This window comes from Hylobates moloch, unplaced genomic scaffold, assembly GCF_009828535.3.
Source record: "Hylobates moloch isolate HMO894 unplaced genomic scaffold, HMol_V3 SCAFFOLD_3, whole genome shotgun sequence".
Lineage (NCBI taxonomy): Eukaryota > Metazoa > Chordata > Mammalia > Primates > Hylobatidae > Hylobates > Hylobates moloch.
This window is the reverse complement of record NW_026652278.1, coordinates 135,929,622-135,935,671: the sequence shown is the minus strand read 5'-3', so window position 1 is coordinate 135,935,671 and position 6,050 is coordinate 135,929,622. Positions and strand designations below refer to the sequence as shown.

Here is a 6,050-nt window from a genome sequence, read left to right as displayed (position 1 = left end):
TCTGACCTAGGCCTTGCCTATGTCTTCAGCCTCATTTCTTGCCATTCCTACACTAGGTCTTTTTGCTTGCATCAGACTTCCTTCTATATCTTGAATGAGCTATGCCCTTTTCATGTGTCTAGGTTTCTGCTCAAATCCTTTCTTTCCTAAAAGAGTCTTCTCCTTCTCCACTCCATCTGTTCCCTGCTGCTGACACCACACCTACTTTTTCCTGGCTAATTCCCATAGTTCAATTTAAATAGTATGTCCTTTAGGATGCCTGTCCTGACTTTATCTGTCTTCTGTGATATACTTGCATATCATCCTGCTAATTTCCAAAACTCTCATCAAATTTCTAATTTTCTTTTCATTTAAATAAACTTTTAATTGAATTATAGCATCACACAAAAGTGTGAACAAATCATGCGTGTATATATAGAGAGAGAGCGAGAGAGAGATGAATTTTCACAAAATGTGCACAATACATGTTATCACCCATTCAGATAAAAAAAATATAATATTACCAGCACTCCAAAAACCCCTTTGCTCCCTCTTCCAGTAATAAGCTCTTTCAAGGTAACTAATATCTTGACTTCTAGCGCCACAGATTAGTTTGTATTTTCTTGAACTTCACATAAATGAAACCATACAGTCTGTATTTCTTGGGGTCTTCTTTGGCTCAGTATTATGTTTGTAACATTCATAGTGTGAATGGCAATGGTCTTTCTTTCCTGTTTCTTTGAATGAATATACTGAGATTTGTTTAATCCATTCTACTGTTCATTGTCATTTGTGTCCTTTATAATTTATGGCTATCATGACTGCTGCTACTATAATGAACATTCTTTTATGCTTGTATCTGCTTTTGTTTCTGAAAGATTTATGTATTTCTATTAGGTGTATTTCTAAGAGTGAATTTGCAGGGTCATGGGTAGGCATATGTTCAGTATTAGTAGATACTGTCAAGCAGTTTCCTAAATGGGTTCTACTAATTTAAACTCCCACCAACCCCATGAATATATATACCCACTATGTGCCCACAGAAATTAAAAATTAAAAATTAAATAAATAAAAAATAAACTCCCACCATCAATGTATGAAAATTTTAGTGACTTTGCATTCTTGTCCACATTTGGTATTGCCAATATTTTATTTAGTCATTCTAATGGTAAGTCATTCTAAGTGGCATCTTCATTGTGTTTTTATAAATTGCATCTCCATAATGGTGACTAATGAGGATGAATATCTTTTTATTGGCCATTTATATATTGGTCATTTATGTATCTTCTTTTGTAAAATTCCTGTTCAAGTCTTTGCTCACTTTGTTATTGGGCTGCCTCTCCCACCACACTCCGTTGATATGTTAGAGGTTTGTTTTATATTCTTTTTGTAATATATTTTGTATATTTGTCTGTCGTTGAATATGTGTGTATTACAAATATCATCTCCTAGTCTTTGGCTTACCTTTCACACGATCTTCTCAGAAAAGAAGTTCTTAATTTTAATAAAGTATAATTTGTCAATATTTTTCTTTGTAGATTTTCTGTCTTATTTAAGAAATTGTTATCTACCCCTAAATCATGACTTTATTCTCTTGTTTTTTCTTCCTAGAAGCTTATTGTTTTATACTATTCATGTAAAAATGATTTTTGTGTGTGATATAAAATAAGTACATCAAGATATATATCTTTAATATCCAGTTTATTGAAAAGACCATCCTTAGCATGTGTTAATTTTATCATAAATCAAGTATATATTTGTTTTTTAACTTTAAACAAATTTTTGTTACACAAAGATTATCACATAATTGGATATTTCTCTACTTTGTACACAATTATTCTCACTCTCCACAGAAAGGCTGCTTAACTTCTCATCTGGTGGTGGCAAGCACTAAAATCCTAATTTCAACAGAATAGTAGTAAAAATGCCTCAATGATTTAAGTTGAAAGCAGTATATTGGTACATGGCTCTTTTATCCAGTGTCAGGAATGTACAAATGTCTTTTTATTCAAAAATACAAAATAAATTATCTGTAGGCATGGACAGTGACAGCAGTAAACCATGATATATTTTGTCAACTGAAAGCAGTAACTGATGGTTTTAGTGATTTCTTTAACATCAGCCAGTCTTTTCTTCATTTTCTCCAACTGACTTCTCTGAAGTTATTGGTGAGAAACACTGCTTTGGGCTTCCTGTCACAGTTCATTAATAAAGGTAAAGCACTCTTCTAGGAGTTAGAACATACCACCTCCTATTCCATCCATTGCACCCATTCCAGGATCCTTCTCTTTAGGAATTTCTGTGACTACAACTTCTGCTGTAGTTAAGAGAGAGGCCACACCAGAAGCATCCAGTAAAGCAGTTCTCACAAACTTTGTTGCATCAATAATTCCTTTTTCCACCATATTCACAAAATCTCTGACCATAGCATCATAACCAACTTCTGAGGAACTTTGCATAATTTTCTCAACTATCAAAGATACTTCAACACCTGCATTCTTAGCAATGGTCATTGCTGGAAATTTGAGTGTTCTTTTAATAATTTCTGTGCCAATGTTTTGATCTTCATTAACTGGAGTCAATGAGTCGAAGGCTGGAATGCACCGAAGCAGGGCACGACCCCCTCTCAAAACAATGCCTTCTTCAACAGCAGCTCTTGTAGCATTAAGGGCATCTGTAACTGTCTTTCTTTACATTCACTTCAGCATCACTTGTCCTACCAACCTTCAGCACAGCTACTCCATCTGAAGGTTTTGCCAGTGTTCATTCAGTTTTTCCTTTTCATATTCACTAGTTGTGACATCTAACTGCTCAATGATTTCTTGAACACATTTTTCAATTTGAGCCTTGTCACCTTTTCCTTTTAAAAGCATAGCATCGTCTTTGGTCACAATGACCTCTCCAACTTTTCCTAAGTCATGAGGCTGAACGTCTTCAAGATTTAGGGTCAACCCCTCTTCTGCAAACACTGCATCACCAGTAGCAATAGCCATATCTTTAAGCTGGTTGTTTCTATTGTCACCAAACCCTGGAGCCTTGACTGCCACAACCTGAAGACCAACCTTTAGCCTATTCAAGATGAGTGTACTTAGAGCTTCTCCATTAACGTCTTCAGCAATTATGACCAAGGCTTACGGTAAGCATTGGCAATTTCAAGAGCAGGTACAATAGACTGGACACTAGAAATTTTCTTTTCACTCAGCAGAACATAGGCATCCTGGAATTCACATTTCTGACCTTTTGATGTATTAATTAAGTATGGAGAAATATAGCCTCAATCAAATTTCATGCCTTCAATAATTTCTAATTCATCATTCAGTACTTTTCCTATTATTTACTGTGATAATACCCTTGCTTCCAACCTTTTTCATTGCATCAGAGATTATATTGCCAATTTCTTTGTCTCCATTTGCAGAAATTGTAGCAACCCGTGCAATTTCTTCAGGGGTGGTCACAGGTTTAGACTGCTTTTTTAGTTCAGCGATTATAGCATCAACAGCTAACATCACACCTCTCCTGACTTCCACCGGATTAGCACCTTTGCTAATCTTCTCAAAGCCTTCCTTGGCAATACAGCGTGCCAGTGCAGTAACAGTGGTAGTGCCATCCACAGCCTCTTCATTTGTTATTGGCAACATCTTGAACAAGTTTAGCTCCAGTATTTTTATATTTATCCTTTAAGTCAATTGACTTTGCAACAGTCACACAATCTTTTGTTACTCGAGGACTTCCCCAGCTCTGAGTGCTCAATAATCACTGTTCTTCCCTCTGGCCCCATTGTAATGGCTACAGCATGGGCTAAAAGGTCTACACCTTGAAGCATTAAGGCTCAGGCATCTGCACCAAAATTATCTTTGGCATAAGCCTAAGTGAGATGAGGAGCCAGTACCCTGGACACCAGTCTCATCTGGCAAAAGACTGTGGGTAAACGAAGCGTTTCTGCGGGGCGGCGGCAGGGCGTGCGCTTGGTGAGGCAGGTCGTCAGCGGTCAGTGAGGGAAGTATATATTTATTTCTGAGCTATGTCTTTTGTTTCATTGTCCTATTTGCCTAATGACTAATTAAAAGTCCTTTCTTCTACTTTGAACTACATGTTTTGTAAAGGCTGGAGTGGTATGTATTTCTTATTAAATAATGTATTCTTATTTATTATAATAGTGCCTGACACCTTGGTTGGGACTTACTACAGTTTTGCTGAACATTGAATTAATAGCCATCCTTCATAAGCAGTTTAAATGATCAAATATTGAATAGAAGTGCTGAAAGTGGGCAACTTTGTCTTTTTCTGGTCTTACTGGAAAAGCTTTCAGCTTTTCACCATTGAGGGTGATGCTAGCTGTGGGCTTGTCCTATATGTCTTTTATTATATTGAGGTACCTTCCTTCTACACATAACTTATTGACAGTTTTTAACATAAAAAGATTATGAATTTTGTCAAACGCTTTTTCTGCATGTACTGAGATGATCATATAATTTTTGTATTTTATTCTGTTAATGTGGTGTATAACATTTATTGACTTGAGTATGTTGAATAATCCTTGCTAGGATAGGGATAAATCCTACTTGATCACGAAATATTATTTTTTAAATGTGCTATTGAACTTGGTTTGTTAGTATTCTTTTGAGGATTTTTGCTTCTGTGTTTATCAGGGATATTGGTCTGTAATTTTCTTTTCTTGCAATGTCCTTTTCTGGCTTTGGCATCAGGGTGAAGCTGGTCTAATAAAATGTGTTTGGAAGTGTTCCCTCCTTTTCAAGTTTTAAAAGGAGTTTAAGAAGAAATTGTATTAGTTTTTCTTTAAATGTTTGGAAGAATTTACCATGAGGCTATCTGGTTCTGAGTTTTTCTTTGATGAGAGACCTTTTGTTAGTGATTCAAGCTTTCTACTTGTTATTGGTCTATTCAGATTTTCTATATCTTTATGATTCAGTCTTGGTTGGTTGCATGTTTCTAGGAATTTATCCATTTCTTCTAGGTTAGCTAATTTGTTGACACAGAATTATTCATAATAGTTTCTTATGATCCTTTGTATTTCTGTGGTATGAGTTGTAATGTCGCCTCTTTCATTTCTGATTTTATTTATTTGAGTCTGCTTTCTTTCTTAGTATAACTAAGTTTTTAAAAAACCTTGTAGTTTTATTGAGTCTTTTTTAGTCTTTATTTCATTTATTTCTGTTCTGACTTATATTATTTCCTTTCTTCTGCTGACTTTGCACTTTTTTTTTTTTTCCTAGTTCCATGACATATAATGTGAGGTTGTTTATTTGAGATCTTTCTTCTTTTTTGATGTAAGTGTTTTTTGCTATAAACTTACCTTCTAAAACTGTTTTGGCTGCATCCCAGAAGTTTTGGGATGTTGTGTTTTTATTTTTGTTTGTGTGAGGATATTCTGAAATTTACCTTTTAATTTCTCCTTTGACCTATTGGTTATTCATGATCATGTTTCTAAATTTCTACATATTTTTAAATTGTTGAGATTGTTTATGCTATTGATCTCTAGTTTTATACGGTTGTGGTGAAAGAAGATACTTCATATGATTTAAATCTTATTACATTTGGTAAGATTTGTTTTATGACCTAACAAATTATCCTGAAGAATATTTTATGTGCATGTGAGAAGAATGTGTATTATGTTGCTTTTGGATGGAATGTTCTATATATGTCTGTTAGGTTCATTTGGCTTAAAGTGTAGTTCAAGTCCAAAGTTTTTTATTGATTATCTGTCTGAATGATCTGTCCACAGTGAAAGTAAAGTATTGAGGTACCCTACTATTATTGTAGTGTAGTCTCTCTCTCTCCTCAGATCATTTAATATTTGCTTTATATATGTAGGTGCTCTGATATTGGGTGTATATAATTCTTATGTCATTTTGATGAACTGACCCCTTTATCATTATATAATAACCTTCTTTGCCTCTTTTTATAGTTTTTGACTTAAGAATATTTTATCTAAGTATAGCTACTCCTGATCTCTTTTGGTTTCCATTTAGTAGAGTATCCTTTTCCATCTCTTCACTTTTAGTCTATCTGTGTCCATAAAGGTGGAGTGAGTTTCTTGTAGGCAGCATATA

General features: G+C 34.6%; 1 protein-coding gene and 1 pseudogene across 2 annotated transcripts in view; one reads left to right on the top strand and one right to left on the bottom strand.

The window, feature by feature from the left end:
* ANAPC10 (anaphase promoting complex subunit 10) overlaps window positions 1-6,050 on the top strand; it is a 389,020-nt gene that overhangs the window by 248,405 nt on the left and 134,565 nt on the right. The gene's annotated exons all lie outside the window — the stretch shown is intronic.
* On the bottom strand, window positions 2,214-3,967 carry LOC116481208 (60 kDa heat shock protein, mitochondrial-like; annotated as a pseudogene).